The following is a 14,915-nucleotide window of genomic DNA, read 5'->3' on the forward strand; positions in this document are numbered from 1 at the left end:
ATCTAAAACTTCTTCTACAATCATCATTCTGTGAACAACCCACAATGAACTCTGTGCGTTAAAATCCCCACACCATACAACCCTTAGTGACCTAGAGCTAGATATGCTTACCAACAAATCAGACGGGTTGTAAAAATTAGCCACTTTAATGCCCCTACCTGTTCAATCGAATACTTCTACTACAGGTGCCTCATTTACATCCACAGCTCTACGTCCTATCCCTTTCCTTACCAAACTTGCAGCACCACCCCTTCTATCACACTTAATTACAATATAATCCTGCAAGGAAAATCTTAAATGTGGTAACAACCAGGTTTCCTGAATACATATAATATCAGGTGGATTTGATAAATCAGAAATAAACTTCTTAAAAGTCTTGACCATTAGAAATCAGGCTTCTCGCATTCCACTGCAATACAGTATTCTTAAACCTTCACAAGGAGACTGATATACAGATACCCCACCCAGCAGAGCTTCATTTACAACTTCCCACATTACACCTGTTATACCCTGATACTTTTCAGCAGCTTCCACGATAACTTTAATTTTCTCATTATGACTAGAAGTTTGAGCAATGCAATTCATCACATCAATTATGAACATCGCAAACTTCATTTTATTGACTAGTAAAGTCGTTAATAAAAGTAAGCCTCCAACTTCACACTCTGTTCTCTGACTGGTAATGCTTTATCAACGTTTGGTTTAACTTTTTGCATACGACACTCCTAATTGTTCTTTAACCTGTTGAACGTCAGCCACCTTCTTCAGGACTTTACACGTTCTATAAGCTGCACTATGTTCTCCTCCACAATTACAACAATTAACCTTTCTTCACACCTGCTTTCCCTACCACACTTACTACATCGCAGTTTCCCACGACATACTGTTGCAACATGCCCAGACCTCTGGCATTTGTAACACCTAAACAGGGATGGAATATCAGCTCGTGCATCTTAACTAACGTACCCCAAACTAGCTTTCTCAGGGAGCTCCACTTCATCAAAACATATCAATATCGATAAACTATCCATCCCTTCCCCGTTTCTGACTACTCGCAACCTCTTCATCTCCTTAACTTTGCCTCCCAATAAATGAGATTGAACCTCTCCACAGGAACACCCGTTATAACACCCCTAACACTTCTGTTTTCATTAAGTAACATAGATACTATCTTTTTGCCAAGTCTTCAATTGTAAAACCTTCTCACACTGCTTTTTATCTTTACAAACAATTAACACGTTCCCTCCTCTTAAAGTACAAGCACAATCTATATTCCCTATGGTCGATTTTAACTCTAGTTAATTTAATGGGATTGACAGAGGGCGGCTGTTCCGAGTCAAATTTAAACAATACCTTGAAGTTTTCTTTCCTTTATTCCCCAAAATATCCCGCCTTTCCTCTCCATCACTTGAAATCATTCCAATATTATGTTGCTTTTTCTCATTTTCCAGATCTGGATTCAACTGCATTCCAACCTCCCCCCACCCCCCCACCAACCCAAACCCTCCATTTGTGGTTCCTTTTCCAGATCCTCCCCCCACCTGAACCTACACTATTTCCCAACATCCCCACACCGCCAGTGACACCAACCACCACTCCTCCATCCAGCGAGGGAGGGCCATGTTGTATCTTCCAAACCCTTGGCCTTCTCAGTCAGCTGATTGGTCATGTGGGGAAGAAATCTCGTCGCTGATTGGCTGCGTGGCAAGCTTCGTGCAATGTGGTCTGGAGTTTTGCCTGCATCGGCTCATAAAGGTCTACGTGTTTGTTTACAGGATAGTTCACAGAAAGCTACGCTTTTAGGAATTCTCTTGCTTGCTGCGTGTTTGCCTGCACTGTGACTTTCACTGACGCCCAGTCGAATTTGTGCCCGTCTCTTCATGGGTAGACACAAGGGAGAGTTTGCTATGCTGCAGAACAAAAGAACGAACCAAACTATTGGACAAGATCAATGTGGTCTAAAAATCCAATGCAGGGGTGGGACTCTCTTCACCCCTTCCCCTGCCCCTCTCTCCCCTCTCCTCCCTCCCTCCCTCTCTCCCCCTCTTCCCTCCCCCTCTCCCCTCTCCTCCCTCCCTCCCTCTCTCTCCCCTCTCCTCCTGCCCTCTCTCCCCTGCCCCTCTCTCCCCTCTCCTCCCTCCCCTCCCCCTCTCTCCTCTCCTCCCTCCCTCTCTCCCCTCCCCCTCTCCTCTCCCCCTCTCTCCCCTCTCCTCCCTCCCTCTCTCCCCTGCCCCTCTCTCCCCTGCCCCTCTCTCCACTCTCCTCCCTCCCCCTCTCCCCTCCCCCTCTCTCCCCTCTCCTCCCTCCCTCTCTCCCCTCCCCCAGCTCTCCCCCTCCCCCCACCACATCCACATTTCAATGCAAACCCACATCGTTATTTTACAGTCCAGCAACTACAGGTCCAGCAATGGCCCAGCAATATGGTTTTACCTCATCGACTCCCACTGGATACTGAAAGGCCTGGACAGAGTGGATGTGGAGAGCGTGTTTCCAACCGTGGGGGGCGACTAGAACCCAAGGGCACAGCCTCAGATTAGGGCGTCCTGATGAAGGTCCCACCCTGAAATACCAACTGTTTAGTCTCTTCCACAGATGCTGTCCGGCCAGCAGCTTGTGCACGTAACTCAGAATGAAGGGACGGCCCTTCAAAGCTAAAGGGAGAATTCCCTTAGCCAGAGGGTGGTACAATCCATTACCACAGTCACTTAAAGCAGAGGTTGATAGGCTCTTGATTAGTAAGAGGGTTAAGGGTTGCAGGGGAAAGGCAGGTTGATTAAAATCAGCCATGATTGAATGAAGGAGCAGACAATGGGCCAAATGGCCCATTTTCACTCCAGTATCATGGGTTATGGTGTTCTGGTCTTCTCTGTGTGATAGGTTTGATCCCTGAGACTGTCAAAAAAAGTTTTGGATTATATACAAGGATTACACAAGGATTATATATTGTAGATTTTTATTTGATGAAGAACCACACAACGGATTACAAACTTCACTATTAACGATCTGTGATCTCTCCGCCTTTCGTTGTGTTACACTGAATGTCCAGCTGTTGCTGAATTGCTGGTGAGGCAGACATTAATTAACAAAATACATTGGATATTGACTGACAAAATTATCTCCAGTAAATTATTGCAAATTGGGTAACTCAAAGCACATGCAAACTACATTAAAGATGTGTACAAGAAGTACCCGATGATTAAATCCATTTATGTAACTTGGATCGTATACAGACCATCTAATCAAAATGGAAAGCAGAAAGCATAAGATTTACAGGATGAATTTATTTCCCAATGGGCCTTATGTATACATTGGCATCAATACTGACAAATATTCTACAACAACATTAGAGTCTCATACATACTTTGATAATACATTTGCTTTGGACTTTGAGTCATTGAAAATTTAAAATCACTCAGATGGTAAATGGAATCATCAGGGAACTGCCCGGCCCCAAGTCCAAGTAAAGACAAATAAATTCACCTACACAGAAGGTGAACTGGTTTTCAGCAAGTTATGTGAAATAGGATAGACATTCTCTTCCATTTATTTATTTAGAGATACAATGTGGAACAGGTCCTTATGGCCCAATGAACCACACCGCCCAGCAACCCACCTATTTAACTCCAGCCTGACCACAGGGCAATTTACAATGACCAATTAACCTACTAACTGGCCCGGATCCGGACTGTGGGAGGAAACCGGAGCACCTGGAAGAAACCATGCAGTCAGGGGGAGAGGCGTACAAACTCCTAGTAGCTGGCTTCGGAACAGAACTCAGAACGCCAAACCCCACGCCCGGCCACAGCTACCCTACTGTGGCACCCCACGTCTTTGAAATAATTGGCAGAAAAAAACCCCCTAGAGCCTTGGAATCGTTCGGACTGGAATTGGGATTACACGGAGCAGGCATCTGCAGGGAGGGGAGTGAGACCACGGAAGATGTGACCAGGAGTAGGCCATTCTTCTCCTCAAATATTCTTCTACCACTCCATAAGGTGATAACCGATTCAGCTTTCTTCAAATCCACATTTCCTGTTTTTTCCCCACAGTCCTTGAATTGATTACTGAGAACATGTCTATCTCATCCTTGAATAGAAAACTCACAGGCGTTCGAGAGGAGAAAGTCTTCCCCATCCTCCCTCCCCTCCCCATTCCGAGGCAGTATCCTCTGCTTTTAGGCTCTCCCATCAGACGGGACATTTTCCCATTTACCCTGCTGACACCCTCAAGAATATTATCTATTCCAACAAAATCGCTTCTCATTCTGCTAAATGTTAGTCGCTCTAGACTTCACTAACTTCACTTTCCTTCTTAAGGTATTCTCTCCAAGCCCAGAATCATCCAAATGAATCTTAGACCTTTAGTCCATAAGACAAAGGAGCAGAATGAGTCCATTCGGCCCACCATTCCATCATGGCTGATTTACTATCCCTCTCAACCCCATTCTTCTGCCTTCTCCCTGTAACCTTTGACACCCTGACTGATCAAGAACCTATCAACCTCCGTTTTAAATATACCCAATGACTTGGCCTCCACAGTCATCTGTGGCAATGAATTCTACAGATTCACCACCCTCTGGCTTAGAGAGTAAGACCATATATTTTGGATATATACCTCAAGAATGGTTGAAAAGAGATAAATATTTAATGAATATACTGTTGGTGGCTGGTAAAAAGACTCTTACTAGGAAATGGTTATCACAGGAGAGCCCAACTTTAAATACATGGATGGACATTACAATGGACATTTACAAAATGGAGAAGATAACAGCATCTGTTAATCATAAGCTGGAACAATTTGACTCACACTGGGAAAAATGGTTTAACTACATAATGCCTCATAGGCCTGATTTTATTCTCACAAATCAATGAATCGGTTGTAAAAAAAAAGATCACTCCCTACTTGTACATAGTTCTTTCCTTTTGCTTGTTTTTTCTTTCCACTCTTTTCTATAAATGTATACCCCAGATAAATACTATGTGGAGATTTGTGATATATATGATTATATGATATATATGTACAATGTCTGAAATACATCTTATGGAAATGTTTGTTTGATGAACGTCAATTAAAAAATAAATTACAAAAAAAGAAATTTTCTCCTCATCTCTGTTCTAAGTGGACATCCTTCTATTCTGAGGCTGTGCCCTCTGGTGCTAGACTCCCCCACTATTGGAAACATCCTCCCCACGTCCACTCTATCCAGGCCTTTTGATATTCAATAGCTTTCACTGAGTTACTCCGTCATTCTTCTAAACTCAAGTGAGTACAGGTCCAGAGCCATCAAACACTCCTCATACATTAACCCTTTCATTCCTTGGATCATTCTCAAGAACCTCCACTGAACTCTCTCCAATGCCAGCACGTATTGGACAAGGGGCCCAAAACTGCTCACAATACTTTAAGTGCAGTCTGACCAAGTCCTTCTCTCTACTTAACCTAATAAAAGTTTTTATTTCAATAAATGGACCAAAAAGTTGTATCGTCACACTAGCACTTGTTGCCATATCAATAACAAGAGAAAAATAAATATTGATTGGAATAAATCTTAAGGTCACTGAGTCTTACAGCATGGAGAGAGGCCCTTTGGCCCAACTCTCCCATGCTAACTTATTGCCCAGTAAGTTTGTCCTTCTCTCCACATTTGACCCCATCACTTTTTATCTAGATGGTTTTAGATGTTGCTGATATGCCCATCTTGACCACTCCTTCCAAATACACACCACCCTTTGTGTGAAGAAGCTGCCCTCAATGCCCCTTTTCAGTTCTTCACCTCTGATTTTAAACCTATGCTGTCTTGCTTTTAGCGCCCCCCCCCCCCGGTAGAAAGATGACATGCCCCTCCTGACCTTACAAACTCTGTCGGTTTGCCCCTCAATCTCCTGTTTTCCACGGAATGAAGACACATGCCCCTCCTGACCTTACAAACTCTGTCGGTTTGCCCCTCAATCTCCTGTTTGCCACGGAATGAAGCCCTAGTCTGGGCAACCTTTCCTTGTAGCCCAGGCCCCCAAGCCCTGGCAGCGTCCCGGTAAATCTTTACCCCAGAACGTAGCACGGTACGGCAGAGGAAGGAGTCCTCTGTCCCATGATATCTGGGTTGAGCACGATTCCAAGTTCAGCTAATTCTCCACACCACCCACCACACACGGGATTTCCTGGTGGCCAAACATTCCCACTCCCGTTCCAACGTGTCGATCCACGGCCTCCTCCTGTGCTGAGATGAGCCCACTCTCAGGGTGGAGGAGCCACACCCTACATTCTGTCTGGGTATGAACATCGATTTCTCCTCTATTCTCACTCAGTTCCCCACTTTGACCTTTTACTACTTCATACCTACCTATTACTTCCCCCGGGTCCCCTCCTCCTTCCCTTTCTCCTATTGTCCACTCTCCTCTCCTATCAGATTCGTCCTTCTCCAGCCTTTGACCATTCCCACCCACCTGGCTTTACCTATCACCTTCAAGCTCTTTCCCCCCCCCCCATCTTCACATGCTAGCATTTGCCCCTACCCCCTCAGTCCTGATGAAGGACCTCAACTCTTTACTGTACGCGCTGCCCAACCAGCTGAGTTCCTCCAGCATTTTGTGTGAGTTGCTTTGGATTTCCAGCATCTGCAGATTTTGTGTTCCTAATTCTCTTCTGCCTTACATTGATCAATATCCCTCCCTCTCCCACGTACACAATCTGTCTATCTAATAGCACAGTACATACCATTACCCCGGCACCCTATTCCAGGTGCCTGTCATTCTCTGCCACATAGGCGTCCACTTTAAATTTACCCCCTCTTGCCTTGGATGTCTGTCCTTTAGTACCTGGACTTTGTAAAAGGGTTCAGCATTGGATACTGTTGGGCTTGGAAGTGACTGACTATGTTGGCAAGCAATTACCAGGAGAGCCTCTTGCAAAGCTGAATGAAATCAAATTTGAAAGTTTGCCTTTATTTCAAAGGTGTGGCAGTTCATAGACTGGAAGCCATGTTCGGGTTTCATAGTATTCGGATTAACCCTGAGTAAAGGATATTCTGTTCCAGGCCTCAAGGGGAATATACAGGCCCTGGGCTGGGTACACCAGAGGTACTGAAGAGTATATCAGTTGCTTTGGTTATTGCACAGATAAGGTCCACATGCCTCAGAGTTGCCTGTTGGCAGTCAGTGGTGAAGAAGTTTCTGGAGCTGGCTGTCTGGTGCTGAATATTGTACTGGGTTTGGGGCTGCCCCTCCCGGTATGTGCTGCCCTTCAGTGCTTGCTCAGTGCTGCCCTCCGGTGTTCGCTCAGTGCTGCTCTCCGGTGTTCACTCAGTGCTGCTCTCCAGTGTTCGCTCAGTGCTGCCCTCTGGTGTTCGCTCAGTGCTGCCCTCTGGTGTTCGCTCAGTGGTGCCCTCTGGTGTTCGCTCAGTGCTGCTCTCCGGTGTTTGCTCAGTGGTGCCCTCTGGTGTTCACTCAGTGCTGCCCTCCGGTGTTTGCTCAGTGCTAGCCTCCAGTGTTCCCTCAGTGCTGCTCTCTGGTGTTCGCTCAGTGCTGCCCTCCGGTGTTCGCTCAGTGCTGCTCTCCGGTGTTCGCTCAGTGCTGGCCTCCAGTGTTCCCTCAGTGCTGCTCTCTGGTGTTCGCTCAGTGGTGCCCTCCGGTGTTCACTCAGTGCTGCTCTCCGGTGTTCGCTCAGTGGTGCCCTCTGGTGTTCACTCAGTGCTGCTCTCCAGTGTTCGCTCAGTGGTGCCCTCTGGTGTTCACTCAGTGGTGCCCTCCAGTGTTCGCTCAGTGGTGCCCTCTGGTGTTCACTCAGTGCTGCTCTCCAGTGTTCGCTCAGTGGTGCCCTCTGGTGGTCGCTCAGTGCTGGAACACCAACACCAGCACCAGTTTGCCGGAAGGAGAAATAGATTTTTGTGCAATTGGGTTGGAGGCTGCCTTGTAATATTTCTGACACTCCATGTCCCAGAGGGGACAATTTGCAGCAAGAAAGTGTCCATAAAGTGGCAACTCGACCCAAGTCAATTCATTATTAAAACAGAACAAACAGAGGCAGGGTTAGGCTATCTGAACCCTCAGTTCTGTCCTAATATTCAGTAAGACTATGGGTGATCTTTCATTTCTGTGTTATTTTCCTGCATGAATCCAATATCCATGACTTCCCTTAATGTCGCTCTCAGAATACTTCAAACAGACTTCAACACTGACACCAAACGTATGTTGTTCATAGTTTGACCAGTTTGAAAGCACTCAGTTCCTTTATACACAAACACACACACACTCACACACATACACACACTCTCACGTATTCACATACACAGCCTTTTACAAATTCACACACACATGCAGTACTCTCATATACACAGTCTCTGTCTCTCTCTCTCTCTTACTCATTCATACAAACTCACTCCACCCTCCCTCTCTCACACACCCACACAGATTCACTCACTCTCTGACAAAACATTCACTCGCACACTCAAATGATGCAGATTTTACAGATCTTTAGATGATTGGCTATGGGATAACAAAATATTGAAATTATGTTATTACAGAAGCTGGACTTCCTGTGTGCTGAATTCGACAGATTCCTTGGTCTTGCTGACGTTATGTGTGAGGTTGTTGCTGCGACTGATCTTTCCCACTCCTGTACGCCTCCTCATTACCAGCTGAGATGCTGTAGTGGACAATGCAGAGTCTGACCAGCTGAGTACTTCCAGCAGGTTATGAAGCTTTTGCATTAAGATTTCTAGCAATTGCAGAATTTTGGGGCCCTGAAAATATTTACTGCTATGTCACTTTCCTGCAACTTAGAAAGGATGTGCTGAAACTGGAGAGGGTTCAAAGGAGGTTCACGAAAATGATTCCAGGGTTGAACGGCTTGTCATATGAGATGGCTCAGGGCCTCTGCTCTCTGGAATTTAGAAGAAAGAGGGGTGACCTAATTGAAACCTACCAAATGTTGAAAGGACTAGATGGAGTGGGAATGGAGAGGATGTTTCCTGTGGTGGAGGAGTCTATGACCAGAGGGCACAACCTCAGAATGGAGGGGTGTGTGGTGAACTAGATATACCTGTCTGACTGCTCCTGTGGCTCCTCCCAAGACCCTGCTGACTGCCCCTGTGGCTCCTCCCACAGACCCCTGTATAAAGGCGACTGTGGCCTGCTGCTCTCCCTCATTTTCCCCAGGATGTAGTGTTGTTCTTCAGTCAATAAAAGCCGATATCTCACTTCCTAAGTCTCGGCGTGAGTTATTGATGGTGCATCAGGGTGTCCTTTTAGAATGGAGATGAGGAGGAATGGAGAGGGCGGTGAATCTGTGGAATTCTTTGCCACAGGCAGCTGTGGAGGCCAAGTCTTCATGTATATTTAAAGCAGAGGTTGATAGATTTGTGATTGGTTATGGCATGAAGGGATACAGGGAGAAGGCAGAAGATTGGGGCTGAGGGAAAATGGATCAGCCGTGATGAAATGGTGGGCAGACTCGGGAGCCTAATTCTGCTCCTGTATCTTATGGTCTTATGTTGCTCCCAATTCCTGCATCCACAGCCTCCTGTCTCTAAGCTGTTCATAGCTCGACCAATTTGTAATCTCGCTCTCTCTCTCTCTCTCGACTCAGATCATCAGTGGGATCTTGCTGTGTACAATTTTCTTTCGGTGTCCATAGAGCGACCCTGATTGGTGGCGTTGGAGCGGTGGAATGGCCTCTGTGAGAGGGGCTCATTGTACCAGTGGGGCCTTCAGGCTTCGGCTCAAGAGGCTTTGGCAAGAAGAGGCAGCGGCTACGAGCAGACGCCCAGGCAAGGATCTGGGCAGTTACTGTTTGTTCTTTATTAATACGCAGTTAGAGCAGAGGTAACGACAGCTGGGGCAAAGGTGCTCTCCTCTTGCAGGATTTGGAAGGCAGCCACATCAAGGAGCAGGAGACAGGTAGCTGGGTAGCCATCAGGAGGGGTAAAGGAATTGGGCAGCCAGTGCAGAGTGCCCTGTGGCCATCCACCTCAATAACCAGTATACCACGTTGGATACTGCTGGCATGGGGTGGGGGGGGGGTGCGGAAATGACCTACCGGGGGAAGACACGTTGACCTGGTCTCCTGCACTGGGACTGACGGCCGTCTCTGTGGCTCAGAAGGGAAGTGGGTAAAAGAGGAGTGCTGTCATGGGGGGGGGGGGGGAATTCATCTATTAAGATGTTTCCACAACAAACGATCTGACTTTAAGGACTCGTTATTTCACTGTTATCTCATGTTCTCATTATTCCTTGCTCTTTAATTTATCTTTCCATTTGTGCAGTCTGTTGTCTTCTGCACTCTGGTTGATCTTTCACTGATCCTGTCACAGTTACCCTTCTGTAGATTTGCTGAGTTTGCCTCAGGGTTGTATATGGTGACAGATATAGGGGCAGGGTCAGGCCATTCAGCCCATTGAGTCTACTCGACCACGCAATATGACTGATTTCCTTTCATCCCCATTCTTCCACCTTCTCCTCATAACATTTAACACCATTAAGAGAGTATAAATCTCTGCTATAAATACACCCAGTGGCCTGGCGTCCACAGCACCCTGTGGCAATAAATTCCACAGGCATCTGCCAGGTGAGTCCACAGTTAATACTTCCGATGTCGTAGACATGACTGTGTAAAGCAGTTCCCTCCCACACAAGTTGATGGGATCACAAGCCGAACTAATGGCAAACAAGGTCAAACGAGTGGAAGAGGGAAGCAAAAGGCAGGCATGAGATGGTAACTATCCAGGTTCTGCAGCCATTGAAGGATGTAGGTAATGAGTTTATTGATAGCGTGAACAATAAAGTTGAACAGGCCTTTTCAAATTTATTGGCTAGGAGAGCCATTGGAAGGATTCTAATCCACTTACTCTCTTTTATTGCCTTTCCTCCGTTATGTCCTGTCTAAGTTTAGAGAAAATAAGAAGTCGGACATTTGAGACATCCTTTAAATTTCAGCAAATCTGGGACCTTTTATTCAATATTTTCATTTGATTTGATCTATTAAATCTTTCAATTATTTCTTTTCCAAAGTTTTAGATTTGATCAGAAAGTCTTCCTTGTTTTTTGGTTGTATCCTCAGAAAGGATTGTCCGGTCCCCCCTTTCTTCCCTTCTCTCGTATAGTGTAGGGTTTGATTCATTTAAAAATTTACAGTTTTCTCTCTCTCCATGAACTGATAAGAGGAGAATTAGCTGTCTTCTTTTTTATTACATACTACATATTAGGTTAATACTCTGTATGATTTTGATAATGTCTATTTCACTTTCTGTTTGTATTGTTATTGATACATTTGAGATAATTCTCCTCTTGTATGTATATATGCTCTTTTTAAATCAATAAAAAGATTAATAAAGAAAGAAAGATAGAGTGAACAATGACCGCCTACTCAGTGATAAAGTGCAGTTTGTTCGCCAAATGCTGCCTGGCTCTCGCCTGCGTTCTATAGTTTGAGGTCCCAGTCTGGCAGAATGGGTGCCACGTTTGCGATCTCACTCTGACTAATCATGTCCTGGGAGACTACAAAGGTCCCCCATGTTTCCCCAACCCTCTTATGAGAGTTCATGATGCCTGGAAATGCTGTGAGGGTTCATGGATATCTGACTGTGCAGCCAGGTTCAAGGGGAACCTGATCATTAAATTTGCTGATGATACCACAGTGGTGGGGCTCATCAGCAAAAATGATGGAACAATGTACAGGGAGGAGGTCAAACAGCTAGAGAGCTGGTGCAGTGACAACAACTTGATGCTTAATGTCACCAAAACCAAGGAGATGATCATCCGATTTCAGACGGTCTCAGCCTGAGCACACACCCCTCAGCATCAGCGGCTCCACAGTGGAGAGAGTGGAAAACATCAAGTTCCTCGAGGTGCAGATCTCGGACAATCTCACCTGGTCCAGGAACACCACTGGGATTGTGAAATGGGCCCAGCAGAAATTGCACTTTCTGAGGAAGTTTAAACAAGCATCACTCCCCACTAACATCTTAACTACATTCTACAGAGGAGTGGTTGAGAGAGTGCTGACCTTTTGCATCACAACCTGGCACTCCAGCTGCAGTGCTGCTGACAAAAAAGCTTTGCAGAGGGTGGTTAGGGGAGCAGAGAAGGTTATTGGGGTCTCCCTACCTTCTGTCCAAGACCTCTTTCAGAGTCAATGCCTCCAGAAGACACGGTACATCATTAAAGACCCCTCACACCCTCTCCATGAACTGTTTGTTCTTCTGCCATCAGGCAAACGTTACAGGAGCATCAAAACTAAAACCACAAGTCTACTAAACAGCTTCCTCCCACAGGCAGTCAGACTGCTAAATAGCTGCTCTACCCGACTCTGCTCTGGACACTTTTAACTTGCACTGGACAGTTATAACTTGATTTTAACTGACATGTGGCTGTTGTGTTTTTACTATTTATTGTTGTGTTTATTATTTAGTGTTGCGTTTGTTATGTTATGATTGCACTGCTCCTGGGAAACGCTGTCTCATTCTGCCCTGCAGAGCTGATGTACGGTTAGAATGACAATGAAGTTTTTGAATCTTGTAAGCATCCTGCCGAGCAGGGCATTCGAGTTCTACGAGTCCAAGGGGGGAATGAAGATGATGTAGTGTCAGGCGGGGGGAATCATTGGGCTTGTCCATTCGAGATGGTACGAAGAGGATTACGGAATGTGGTCTTGCAACCCGTGATAGCTATTCCCTGTCTGTATTGCCTCTCAATAACCCACCGGGCCTTCCCACAATCTCGTTGGCCTTCCGCCCTCGTAAGATGATCACACAGAACCGTTCGGCTGGGTAACAGCTTCATAATGCCCTGCTGCTGCCCAGCACGCGTACACACACCCCGAGTTCCCTGGGGCTGCTCCCCCACCCCTCCCTACTCACTGACACACTCAGCCTGCGCCGGTCACTCACTTCACATCTTTCATTGCTGCTGTTCCACGTGTTCACAGAGCTGCGGGATTTACTGTAATGGTGTGCGTAGCATTGTACATTCATCTGAGCACGCGCCTCCCACCTTCTGTCTTCAGGCCTGGTCACTCAGGGACTGGTGTTAGCATAACATTTACTTATTGAGCTTCTGCCCTCTGGGTCGCGCTGCTCAGCAATCCCCTGATTTAACCCGCCCAACCACGAGACAATTTACAATGAACAATTAACCTACCAACCGGTACGTCTTTGGACTGTGGGAGGAAACCCACGCGGTCACGGGGAAAACGTACAAACTCCTCACAGGCAGCGGCAGGAATATAGTATGTGCTCCCTGTGCCGGTATGTTCTGTGTTTTGCACAGAACAATGTTTTGGTCAGTAGTGTACGTGTGTGGTTGAATAACTCGTACTTAAAGCCTTCCTGAAGTAGACTTTGGAGAACATTTACCACGTCACAACATCAACAAAAACATAATGCAATGACAGTCACAATGCCGGTTGACTGACGGGAATGTGAACTGACCGACGGTAATGTGGGCTGACTGACGGGAAAGTGAACTGACTGACGGTAATATGAACTGACTGACGGTAATGTGAACTGACTGACGGGAATGTGAACTGACTGTAGGTAATGTGAACTGACTGTAGGTAATGTGAACTGACTGACGGTAATGTGAACTGACTGACGGGAATGTGAACTGACTGATGGGAATGTGAACTGACTGTAGGTAATGTGAACTGACTGACGGTAATGTAAACTGACTGATGGGAATTCGAACTGACTGTCGGTAATGTGAACTGACCGACGGGAATGTGAACTGACTGTCGGGAATGTGAACTGACTGACGGTAATGTGAACTGACTGACGGGAAAGTGAACTGACTGACGGTAATGTGAACTGACTGACGGGAATGTGAACTGACTGTAGGTAATGTGAACTGACTGATGGGAATGTGGACTGACTGACGGGAATGTGAACTGACTGTCGGGAATGTGGACTGACTGACGGGAATGTGAACTGACTGATGGGAATGTGAACTGACTGACGGGAATGTGAACTGACTGAGGGTAATGTGAACTGACTGTCGGTAATGTGAACTGACTGACGGTAATGTGGACTGACTGACGGTAATGTGGACTGACTGTCGGTAATGTGAACTGACTGACGGGAATGTGAACTGACTGTCGGTAATGTGAACTGACTGACGGTAATGTGGACTGACTGACGGTAATGTGGAATGACTGTCGGTAATGTGAACTGACTGACGGGAATGTGAACTGACTGATGGTAATGTGAACTGACTGACGGTAATGTGAACTGACTGACGGGAATGTGAACTGACTGTCGGTAATGTGAACTGACTGACGGTAATGTGGACTGACTGACGGTAATGTGGACTGACTGTCGGTAATGTGAACTGACTGACGGGAATGTGAACTGACTGATGGTAATGTGAACTGACTGACGGTAATGTGGACTGACTGACGGGAATGTGAACTGACTGTCGGTAATGTGAACTGACTGACGGGAATGTGAACTGACTGATGGTAATGTCAACTGACTGACAGGAATGTGAACTGACTGATGGAATGAGGGCTGACTGACGGTAATGTGAACTGACTGACGGGAATGTGAACTGACTGTCGGGAATGTGAACTGACTGACGGTAATGTGAACTGACTGTCGGTAATGTGAACTGACTGACGGTAATGTGAACTGACTGTAGGTAATGTGAACTGACTGATAGAATGTGAACTGACTGTCGGTAATGTGAACTGACTGACGGTAATGTGAACTGACTGACGGTAATGTGAACTGACTGTAGGTAATGTGAACTGACTGATAGAATGTGAACTGACTGTCGGTAATGTGAACTGACTGATGGGAATGTGAACTGACTGACGGTAATGTGAACTGACTGTAGGTAATGTGAACTGACTGATAGAATGTGAACTGACTGTCGGTAATGTGAACTGACTGACGGTAATGTGAACTGACTGTCGGGAATGTGAACTGA

The sequence above is a fragment of the Hemitrygon akajei genome, chromosome 7, assembly GCF_048418815.1.
Source record: "Hemitrygon akajei chromosome 7, sHemAka1.3, whole genome shotgun sequence".
Lineage (NCBI taxonomy): Eukaryota > Metazoa > Chordata > Chondrichthyes > Myliobatiformes > Dasyatidae > Hemitrygon > Hemitrygon akajei.